The following is a 12,027-nucleotide window of genomic DNA, read 5'->3' as shown; positions in this document are numbered from 1 at the left end:
TTAGAAAGTTATAAAGATCTATCCTAGTGCATGAACGTTATGAGATATTCATAGCTGCTGTTGCACTCTTTTCTATCTCTTCCTCTAAACCTCTATTACAGGCATGGCCAAACTTGGCCCTCCAGCTGTTTTGGGACTACAATTCCCATCATCCCTGAACACCGCTCCTGTTAGCTAGGGATGATGGGAGTTGTAGTCTCAAAACAGCTGGAGGGCCAGGTTTGACCATGCCTGCTCTATTACAACATACTTGCACTGTACAACTCCCATCCTTCCACCTCATATCATTGGCTGGAAGGGCAGGCACAGGGTGATGATGTCATATCACGAGTTGTATAGTTGTTAAGCTTTCAGACTCAGGACCCGCCTTTAGCTCAGCTATGCATCTGGGGACCCACTTCCTATTTCCTTGCTGTGTATTTGTATGGTTGTCGTGCTGCTGCCATCACCCACCTTAGGTCATTCTGTCATCCAGTAGCAGATCCCAACCCACCTGCTGTTATAGTGGACTTATAAGGGCAGAGGACAAATAAAGGCAGAAAATCAGGAAGCTGAGGACCTTATGGCATTTCTGTAGTGATTTGGTGAATTCCTTTTAGCTCCACCTTGAAATTTCTCAAATACCATGTGCAGCTTTTAGCTACATTTCTGCTTCCCTACTTAGCCTCTTGTTTACTTAAGTGCCCTAACTGAAAGCTTTGCATAAAGTTCCTCATGTATCCAGATACATTCGTGGTCAAAAAGTCAGATCCAAATGGAATATTTATGAAATCCAGTAGGGCTATTAGCACATGTCTGAAAAACTGGCAGAAATTCATAGTATTTTATGATGAAAGTTTTGCTGGATAAAGGGCGATGAGGAATGTTTTTCTGTCATTCATGTGGTGGACAGATGAGCAGTGGATTCACTTGGGCAATTATACTAACCAAAACACAGTTGGTAAAGGCATAGCTCTCGTTTCATGCCATTCCCTTACCTCTGAAACATTGATCTTAAAAAGTAAACTTTGCAACAGGGACAAAACATCCTGGAACATGGAGGAATCTGGAGATCAGATACTGCAATTGTTGCTGAAGCCATTAGTTGTGCAAGCTCAGTTTCACAAGGATAGGGAATCAGAGGATCCCAAAGCAGTACATAGCAACATAGGAAGCTGCCTTATATTGAGTCAGACCAGGGTTTCCCAAACTTGGGCCTTGAGCTGTTGTTGGACTACAATTCCCATCAGTCCTTAGCTAGAAGGACCAGTGGTCAGGAATGATGGGAATTGTAGTCCAAAAACAGCTGGAGACCAAAGTTTGGGAAACTCTGAATCAGACCATCTACCTCAGCATTGTCTATATCACTGGCAGATGTTCTCCAAGGTTACAGGCAGGAGACTATTCTTTCTCTGCCTGGAGATGGCAGATATTGAACCTGGGACCCTCTGCAATGCAAACCATGTGCTCTACCACTGACCATGGACCACACATGGAATTATTTTACATTTGTTTACTCTCACTTCATTTTGGCATTTATAGCACCAATCCATCGAAGGAACCAATTTCTTTTTAATCTTTCTGCATTCGGTGCCTTTATTCATTCTTCCTCTAGATCTACTATTGGCAGAATTGATAGCTTGCAACTCTGTAATGGCTTTATATATTTACAAAAGCTTTATTTTTAATTTAATGTTTCTATTGCCATTTTTTGAGAATACAAACAACATTTGGTTTAAGAAATAATGCACAATGAAGTGGGGCACAAAGAGCATTCTCAATACAAACACAGTGTTACATACCAAAACTCAAATGTAACACGGTTGCAGGTACCGGCATCCCTGGGAAGCCAGGCTAGCTGTTGGGAAAGGGGCAGGCATTTGCTCACATAATGAAAAGAAACAAAGTCAAAGCGAAGTTACTGCCTTTTGATATGCCTCCCACAACCCTTCAATGTTGAGTCAGTCGTTCTGACAGCCCCAATTTTATTCATCCAACTATTTCAACAGGGCAGGACTGGGACTTTCCAATGGTTCGCTATTTCTGTGCATGCAGCTGCTAACAACAAGGCAATCATATTTTTTATGCATTACCCCCCCCAAAAAAAAATTCCTTTAATTTAGCGAAGAGGTACAGAGGAAAGAAAAAATGATGGATTAACTACTAAATGTTAACCTGTTGACCCTAGACCTTATTCTAGGGTCAAATATGGTTAAAATCAGCTTATACTCATTGGTTACTATGGGTTGTGAAATACAGTAATTTTTTTGTATTTTTTTGCTGCTAGTAAGACAGTAACCATATTACTAAGTCAAACTCAGAGAAGACCCATTGAAACCAATGATCATTACTACGGTAATTTAAGTCCATTGGTTTTAATGAGTATGATTAGTCAGATATAGAAATAATCCACATTCTAACCTGCATTAGTTTTGTTCATTAACTACTAATAAATGTGCAAGGCCCATACAGGAGTGTGGCGCTAGGTTTCAAGACCAATGAGCATAGCCTTACGGAATAACGGCACATTTTGAAACTTGTGCTTTGCCTTGATTCTGAAGGCTGCAAAAGACTGCATTTTTTTCTGGAAGCTGTATGCAGCCCTCTTTGCAACAGTACTCCACTGTTGTTTGTTAAGGAGGACAAAGTCTAGGGGTGTCCTTGGCCTTATGGGTAAAATGAGTAACAGTTCAGTGCCTTGTTTTTGCAATGTTCTACTTTACCCAGGAACTATACATATATAAAGCAGATCATTGCAGAAGGGGGGGGGGAGGGGGCTTATAACGTCCGGCCTATACTCAAGGGTAGCAAACACAAGTATCTTACTGCATTTTACGCAGTCAGCCCCACTGGCTTTAGTGCTGCTTATTCCCAGGGTAGGTGTGTGCTTCGGATTGCAAACCAAAGCAACCTGCTTGAAAGCATTTCCCACTAAAATCCATTGGAGGTTACTTCCACTTATTGGCTGGACCCAGACTTAGTCATGTTTAGAGTAAAACCATTGAAATCAGTAGGAATTCAGGTAGTTGTGGCTAACCCAATTCCCATGGATTTCAGTGGGTCTGCTCAAAGCATGATATGTCTAAAACTTTACAATTTCAGAATTCTGGAAGATGCATGGGGAGTCGCTGACCAAATACAAACCCACCCGCAATCTTACGCTCGCTATGGCTCCAATAGCAGAAAAGCTTACTGATATTTTAAGGTATTTTGAAGCATCTTGTATAATAATTAATAGTAATATATGATAATATTTCATAGATCCACAAATGTTTTAGACTTTAGAGTACCTTAACCCTGAAGCTCATCTCTTTAATGCATTTTTAATGCTCTTTAATGGGACCGCCTCTCCTGGTATGTCCCACAGAGGAACTTACGGTCTTCAAACAAAAACATCCTGAAGATCCCAGGCCACAGAGAGGTTAGGCTGGCCTCAACTAGAGCCAGGGCTTTTTCGGCTGAGGCTCCAATCTGGTGGAACACTCTGTCACAAGAGACTAGGGCCCTGCGGGACTTGACATCTTTCCGCGGGGCCTGCAAGACAGAGCTGTTCCACCAGGCCTTTGGTCATGGCACAGCATGACTCCCTCCTTTGGCAATCTTCACAGAACTTTAGCCTAATGGTTGCCATCAATTTGAGTTGAATTAATTTTAATGAAATGATTTTAGAATGTTGTATTATTTTATTTTTGTTAGCCGCCCTGAGCCCGGCTTCGGCTGGGGAGGGCGGGATATAAATAATAATAGTAATAATAATAATAATAATAATAATAATAATAATAATTTCCTGGTTTTTTTTAAGGTACACTATTTTAAACCATTCTGTATAATGATACCACATGGCATTTGATAGATCCTGCAGTGCCATAGAATGCCTTTACTTTTTCAGCTGGAAAGAACCTACTGTTCAGCCCTCAGATGCCTTTCTGACTCTTCTAAAGGTTATGAGAGCATGTGTTTCCAGTAGGTCTTGGCTAAAGAGAAGCAAGTTTTCAAGAAGGCTTGTTTCAAGCAAGACTAACTGTGGAGCAATCCTCACCCATCCATCCTCCAGCGATGCGTGACCAGCATAGCCAACAAATGCTGATGTAATAGCCCCCAAAGTACAAACACTCTCTTTTATTGTTGTTAAACAGGCCCACTATTCACTGCTTAGGTGGTCAGCTTGTTCCAACCTTTGACCTTTTACCAAAGACCCATTCCATTCAACTCACACTTTCCCCCTGCATGCCTTTGCCCTCTGTCACTGACTTCTGCATTTCGGATTGCTGTATGGGGCTAGTATTTCATGGGCATCTCAGATAAACTGGGCTTACAGATGAACTACTGTGTGCTTAAGATATGGCTGGATGCAAGCAATCATCTGGCTGACAAGAGGGCCCAGTTGCAGCTGAACTCTTGAGCAGGGAAATGAGTGTCTTTAATTAAAGCTCACCTAGTGGAGCATATTGCTTAGCCACAGCATGAAAAGAAAATGAACGAGTGAGAAATATGTTAGAAGCAGACTGAAAGCAATTGGAAAAAGGTTTGAGCAAATGGCAGGTTAGTTTTAAATTCTGCTGAGAAGTTAAACCAAATTGTTGTCTGATGCAGCAAAGCTGAAGGGTGCTGCTGTGCAATGCCAGGTCAATGATTCATAAGACCACTGCCATCCATGACTTGATCATGGATGGAGGACTGGACCTGGCATGTGTAACAGAGACTTGGCTGGATGAAGCAGATGGGCCAGTCCTTGCCGCTGCTTGTCCACCAGGTTTCTCTTACGCACAACAACCCAGGTCATGTGGGCGGGGAGGGGGGGTTGCAGTGATTTTTAGGAAGTCATTAGTTTGCACCAGGTGTCCTATTGGGAAGACCCAGTTTTCCGAGTGCATGTTCTGGAAGTTGGGCAATAGGGGCAGTACAGGATTCCTTTTGGTGTACCGACCTCCCCGCTGCACCAAGGATTCCCTGCCTGAGCTGCTTCAGGTCGTGGCGGATGTTCTCCTGGAGACACCTAGCTTGGTCATCCTAGGGGATTTTAACATCCATGCTCGGGACTTCGTGGAAAGCATGGCCTCCATGGGGCTGCCCCTGAATAAGTCTGGCCCAATCCATAGCCGCGGACATGCCTTGGACCTGGTGTTTACCTCTATGGATGTTGGTGATCTGACACTAAGTAAAAGTGAAACGAAAGAAGTGCCATGGTCAGATCACTTCCTGGTGCAACTGGACTTCTCTGCGACCTATCCCCTCTGCAGGGAGGTGGGACCAATTTGGATGGTCCGCCCCCGCCACTTAATGGATCCAAATGGTTTCCAGAGAGTGGTAGCGGATGCTTTATCCCATGTTGATGGCCTTTCAGCCGATTCCCTGGTGGCCCGCTGGAATGTGGAGTTAACCAGGGCTATTGACTGTTTGGCTCCGAAGCGCCCTCTCCGATTGCATGGAGCCCGGACAGCTCCGTGGTTTTCCACGGATCTGAGGTCAATGAAACAATCGTTGAGACGGCTAGAGCACCGGTGGCGGATAACTCATTCCGAATCTGACCGGACACAGGTTAGAGCTCAACGTCGAGCCTACCAAGTGGCGATAGCGACGGCAAAGAAGAATTTCTTCACCGCCTCTATTGCATCTGCAGAAAACAGCAGCAGGAGACTTTTTCAGGTGGTTCACAATTTAGCAGAACCACCTGCAACATCGGGGCCCAGTACAGGCCACATGTTCTCCTGCAATGATTTTGCAAAGTTTTTTGCAGATAAAATCGCTCAGATTCGGGAAGAAGTAGACTCCACCGTGGGAGCAGGACCGGGGCGGGAGAGTGCTAGAGTTCTGTCTAGTCAAGTTGAGTGGGATCAATTCCAATCTGTTACCTCTGAGGATGTGGACAGGCTGCTTGGATTAGTGAAACCAACCACCTGTCTCCTGGATCCTTGCCCATCCTGGCTTATAAAAGCTAGCCGGGAAGGACTGGGCAATGGGCTTCATGGGGTGGTGAATGCTCCCTCCGTGAGGGAGCCTTCCCAGACCCGCTGAAAGAGGCGGTTATTAAACCGCTTCTTAAAAAACCATCTTTAGATGCGGCCACGATGGCCAACTATCGCCCAGTCTCAAATCTTCCATTCTTGGGCAAGGTGATTGAACGAGCGGTTGCCGAACAACTCCAGGCACGCCTGGAAGAAGCGGACCATTTGGATCCCTTCCAGTCGGGATTCAGGCCTCATCATGGGACTGAAACTGCCTTGGTCGCAATGGTTGATGATCTCCGGCGGGCTAGGGACAAAGGTGAGAGCTGTTTCCTAGTTCTGCTGGATCTCTCAGCGGCCTTTGATACCATCGACCATAACATCCTTCTGGACCGTCTTGAGGGGCTGGGAGCTGGGGGCACTGTCATACAGTGGTTCCGCTCCTTCCTCCTGGGCCGTGTTCAGAAAGTGGTGGTGGGGGATGAGTGTTCAGACCCCTGGGCTCTCACTTGTGGGGTGCCTCAGGGTTCTGTCCTCTCCCCCATGCTTTTCAACATTTACATGCAGCCGCTGGGAGAGATCATCAGGAGGTTTGGGCTGGGTGTTCATCAGTATGCGGATGATACCCAGCTCTACCTCTCTTTTAAATCAGAACCAGTGAGGGCGGTGAAGGTCCTGTGTGAGTGTCTGGAGGCGGTTGGAGGATGGATGGCGGCTAACAGATTGAGGTTGAATCCTGACAAGACAGAAGTACTGTTTTTGGGGGACAGGAGGCGGGCAGGTGTGGAGGATTCCCTGGTCCTGAATGGGGTAACTGTGCCCCTGAAGGACCAGGTGCGCAGCCTGGGAGTCATTTTGGACTCACAGCTGTCCATGGAGGCACAGGTCAAATCTGTGTCCAGGGCAGCTATTTACCAGCTCCATCTGGTATGTAGGCTGAGACCCTATCTGCCTGCGGACTGTCTCGCCAGAGTGGTGCATGCTCTGGTTATCTCCCGCTTGGACTACTGCAATGCGCTCTACGTGGGGCTACCTTTGAAGGTGACTCGGAAACTACAACTAATCCAGAATGCGGCAGCTAGACTGGTGACTGGGGGCGGCCGCCGAGACCATATAACACCGGTCTTGAAAGACCTACATTGGCTCCCAGTACGTTTCCGAGCACAATTCAAAGTGTTGGTGCTGACCTTTAAAGCCCTAAACGGCCTCGGTCCAGTATACCTGAAGGAGCGTCTCCACCCCCATCATTCTGCCCGGACGCTGAGGTCCAGCGCCGAGGGCCTTCTGGCGGTTCCCTCATTGCGAGAAGCAAAGCTACAGGGAACCAGGCAGAGGGCCTTCTCGGTAGTGGCGCCCGCCCTGTGGAACGCCCTTCCAGCAGATGTCAAAGCGATAAACAACTACCTGACATTCAGAAGACATCTTAAGGCAGCCCTGTTCAGGGAAGTTTTTAACGTGTGATATTTTACTGTATTTTTGGTTTCTATGGAAGCCGCCCAGAGTGGCTGGGGAGGCCCAGCCAGATGGGCGGGGTATAAATAATAAATTATTAAATTATTAAATAATAATAATAATAATAATAATAATAATAATAATAATAATAATTTATTATTTATACCCCGCCCATCTGGCTGAGTTTCCCCAGCCACTCTGGGCGGCTCCCATTCAGTGTTAAAAACAGTACAGCGTTACATATTGAAAACTTCCCTGAACAGGGCTGCCTTAAGATGTCTTCTGAATGTCAGGTAATTATTTATCTCTTTGACATCTGATGGGAGGGCGTTCCACAGGGCGGGCGCCACTACCGAGAAGGCCCTCTGTCTGGTTCTCTGCAGCTTCACTTCTCGCAATGAGGGAACCGCCAGAAGGCCCTCGGCGCTGGATCTCAGTGTCCGGGCTGAATGATGGGGGTGGAGACGCTCCTTCAGGTATACAGGACCGAGGCCGTTTAGGGCTTTAAAGGTCAGCACCAACACTTTGAATCGTGCTCGGAAACATACTGGGAGCCAATGCAGATCTCTCAGAACCGGTGTTATTATAAAGATTCCCCTCATGTCTCTAGCTATGCTCAGGGTGAAGAATTGCAGATTCTTGAGAGAAGACCAGATCTTAAAAGGTATGGGTTGGTCATGGTTCAGCTTTAAGTGGAGGAAGCAAAGGCCAAAGAAGACCTACCAAAGCAACCATACATGCTTTAAAATTAGGTGTTACATACCACAATCATTGGTGCACCCACAGCAGGGTTAGCCAATCATACCCTAAGCCATCCATATGTTATTGAACCCCATCTCCCACTTTCCCAGATTTTTACTGGCTGCCAGTAGCTACCTTTGTTCAGGCAAAATAGGGGACTGGGGGCGGGGGCTAAAAATTACTTTACCTAGTGCAGAAATGACTTCAGAGCAACCCATTGCAATGGCACATGGGGTTTACAGTGGTTTATTCAATAAAAAAAGAACAAAAGCACTATGATTTACAACTGTAAGAAAAATATTGCACATTGCATATATAGCTGGTACTTGCTCTCCAAGTCCGACTAACGCCCACCCCCTCTGCCCACGCAAAAGCTCTCTCTACCGCACCGCACCCCGACAAGAGACCCCCGAAAGCCACCTCTTGCTCTCCGACCTATCGGCCACCCCCCTGCCTGCGGAAAACCTGAGACTCCACTATAGCAGGCCCATGCACTGCAAACTCCCTCACTCTCCGTGACCCACCCTCTGCCTGCACAGTTTTGAGGAGGAAGAGGAGCTTGAATACGTAAAAAAGGCATCCCATTTGAAGTCCAAACAGGGCATGGGACAGTTTTCTCCAAAAAAGGACGTTCACATTTTTCTAGAGATGGGTAGCAACCCTAGCTGGGGCTGATGAGAGCTGGGGTCGAACACATCTGGAGAATACCCAGTCCTAAGGAAACGTTATAGATGCTCTGCTGGTCTGTCAGCTGTGAATCAGAATATGGCACAATGGGTTGTCCAAAGTGTGTCATGTCAAAAGGAATAGACATGCCATACTTTAATGCTATATAATGTGGTGGTGCTTTGTTTCTGTAGATAACATGCATTCAAATGCACATACACTATTGTACTGTATTTGCTGTTTTGCTTGAACAGATGTCCAGGCTAGCTAGCTTCCCATGTGCCAGCATTACTATGAAGCCTGGCAACCCATGAAGGGTTCAGCTACTGTGTCGAAGTACATTTCTGGCAGCACCCATATCATTTCCTGGATTATCTTCCTACCCCAACCCATGCCACCCCTGCAAATACACATGCTGAGTCACCTCTGGCATGGCAGCAGTAAGAAAACAGAAGCCATCAGACTTCAGGGGAGGGCTGTAGCTCTGTGGCAGAGCATCTGCCTTGCATGCAGAATGCCCCACATTCAATCTCTGGCATCTCCAAGTAGGACTGGGTGGGACTTGCTGACTGAAACACCCAGAGAGCTGCTGCCAGTCAATGTAAGGTAAAGGACCCCTGGATGGTTAAGTCCAGTCAAAGGCGACTATGGGGTTGTGGCGCTCATCTCGCTTCCAGGCCGAGGAAGCCGGCGTTTGTCCGCAGACAGCTTTCCGGGTCATGTGGCCATAACTAAAGTGCTTCTGGCGCAACGGGACACCGTGACGAGTGCCAGAGTGCCAGGAAACGCTGTTTTCAGTAGACAGTACTGAATTAGGCAGTCCTAATGGTGAGACTCAGTACAGTATAGGCCAGGCAGCTTCATTCCTACTTATGTCAGGCCCTCCTGTTAGGCAGAGTCAAGCAAGCCACCCGATTTTGTGTGTCCTGTCCTGCAGAAACAGGAAAGTCTGAAGCTTATCAACACTTGCAGGATAGATATCAACATACATACATACATACATGACCTACAACCCAAAACACTCCCAAAATTCAAACAGGGCAGAGATTTATCCAAGGCATGTGCCAGAATATGGGGTCCCTCCCTGGTCAAATGGAGCCAATGGAGCGTGGTGGCTTTTTTTCTTTTCTTCCTCCCTCCTAACAAGAAGGGAAAATTTGAACACAGAACCAGCCGGGCGCTCGCGCGAGGCCCCCTCTCCCTCCCCTCCCGAAAAAGCCCCTCACGCCTTCTTCGCCGGTACCTGCTGCCCGATTAGCATAAGCCACGCCCCCGGGCTCGCTTAGCCGCCCAATGGGAGGCGGCGCTTGGAGAGCGGGGCGGAGGAGGAGGGCACATGCAAGAGCTACGGCGCGGGGCGGGGCCTTGGGAGCGGTTGTGTTGTGCGGGTGGCGGCGTTGGCCAGTCTAGCAGCGAGCAGCGTGTGTGTGAGCGAGCGAGCAGAAAAGACAGAGAGAGTTTAGCAGGCGGAGGGGATGCGGCGGCCGCTGCTGATGCCGCCGCGCCGCCTCCTCCTCCTCCTCCTCGTGCCCGGGGATTCGGAGCCGCCGGCAGCGACCTGGCGACGCCTCTGAGAGCCGCCTTCGCGTCTCCCCCCACCTCAGCTTTTCCTCTCAAGTTTGCCGGGTAAGGAGGACGGGCGGTTTCGGCTGAGGGGGAGCGCGCGACGGGGATTGGGTCGGCTGCCAACGTCTGTCAGTTCTCCCTCCCCTTCCCCTGTGTGTGTGTGTGTGTGTGTGTGTTATTTTTCTCCTCAGGGCGCTCCTTCCCCACATGCAGTGGTTGCCCCGCGCGCAGTGAGGCAGGAGAGAGAGGGAGACTCGTATGAGGGGTGAGGAGAGGAGGTTTCTCCCGCCGCCGCTTCTTTTCTCCCCCTTCCCAAACTCTCCAGTCAGGTTCCGAGTTCGCCTTTCTGGGGGGTTGTGTTACACACACACAGACACCCCGCCACACCACACCCCGCTCTTGACAATTTCCTTTTTCTCTCCCCGCCCTCGTTTCGGGTGCGTGTTTCCACACCAGCCAGTACCTCACCCCTCTGCCCTTCCCCTCCCCCCCCCAATCCGCCCTATTTTACACCACGTAGTTTTCTCAGTTACTATTTAGTTACAGCCAGCCCCGCTCACTCTCTCTTTCACTCTCTCTCCCCCCCGCGCCCCGTGTGTGTTTTGTACCCGGAGCGTCTCCTCCTTTCGATTGTATTTAAATCCTGGGCATGGACAGCAGGAGGAGGAGGAGGTGGACGTGCGATTTGGCAGCTGTGGCTGCTCAGGCATGGGCCGGTGAAAGGGGGCCCTGGACTGCCTTTTGCAGCTGGGAGGAGCGGTGCGCAAGGGGGGGGGAGTGAGAGTGAGAGGTTGCGGTCGCGCGCGCGCACCCCCGCCCGCGCCTGGCCAGGAATGCCAGATATTCCTTTGAAAGGGGTGGGGGAGCTCGGGCGCCTCCCTTGCTAAAAACGGGTGGGTTTATATATATGTTTCCAACTGCTCATACAATATGCTTGTCAACAATTATTCAGTTTAGTTTTTCTCCCCCTTTCTATTGGCTGTAACTTGCCTTGCCCTGATGAGGGAAACTTTTGCTGCTGCTTCCCGTCCTCTTCCCACTCACCCCCCCCATCTGTCCACAAGTAACTCTGGGCATGGTTATGGGAACTGGGCAGCCGTATTGTATGCATTTGGTTTGGAGTCAGACCACTGTAGCCTGCAGGGCTGATTTATGCATGAACATGCATAGAGGGTTGACCCCAATATTAATTTAGGGACGTTATAGGTTGTTGGGGGAATGTAGGGACTTGCTTTCCTTCTTTCGGTGCAATTAAATATATATTGTCAAGAGTGAAGCTGTGCTCTTCTCTGATAAAGTATAAGGGAAGTAATTCAAGAGTAAATGTATTTAATCTTAAAACATCTAGATGAAAGTTTTATGGAAAATCCATATCTCAAAATAATATATGATGCAATAGTTGCAAGTAAGCCCTGAAAGCCTAGCTGTTCATGGAAATGTTATTTAATATGCAGTGTGTAGTTGACACCATAAGATTCTAAAACAAGTGCATATATTCAAAACTAAATAGTTGTCATCTTTTTAAGTGTTTGGGGTGAGAGTGAGCTCCAGATAACAAGCCTGTGATGAAGCATTTTAAACACTTTAAGATGAGAATGATCCTTAATGCAGCTTGTCAGGGCTCCAAAATACAAAACCACAAGAGTTCTCTGTGTATAGCAAGTTCTGCTTGTCACAC

The 12,027-nt window shown here is 47.9% G+C and overlaps 1 protein-coding gene across 3 annotated transcripts in view; it reads left to right on the top strand.

Moving 5' to 3' along the window:
• Window positions 1-12,027, top strand: part of ARHGAP29 (Rho GTPase activating protein 29) — a 109,896-nt gene that overhangs the window by 37,893 nt on the left and 59,976 nt on the right. For 2 of the 3 annotated variants that reach the window (XM_053391683.1, XM_053391681.1), the window contains exon 1: window positions 10,158-10,409. The exons of the other annotated variant lie outside the window; for it this stretch is intronic. The gene's annotated coding sequence lies outside the window, so the exon portion shown is untranslated. Of the gene's footprint in view, window positions 1-10,157; window positions 10,410-12,027 lie in introns of those variants that run through there. 3 annotated transcript variants of the gene reach the window in all.

Source organism: Podarcis raffonei, chromosome 6 (genome assembly GCF_027172205.1).
Source record: "Podarcis raffonei isolate rPodRaf1 chromosome 6, rPodRaf1.pri, whole genome shotgun sequence".
Lineage (NCBI taxonomy): Eukaryota > Metazoa > Chordata > Lepidosauria > Squamata > Lacertidae > Podarcis > Podarcis raffonei.
The sequence above is the reverse complement of the archived record's forward strand: the minus strand, read 5'-3'. Positions and strand labels throughout refer to the sequence as shown.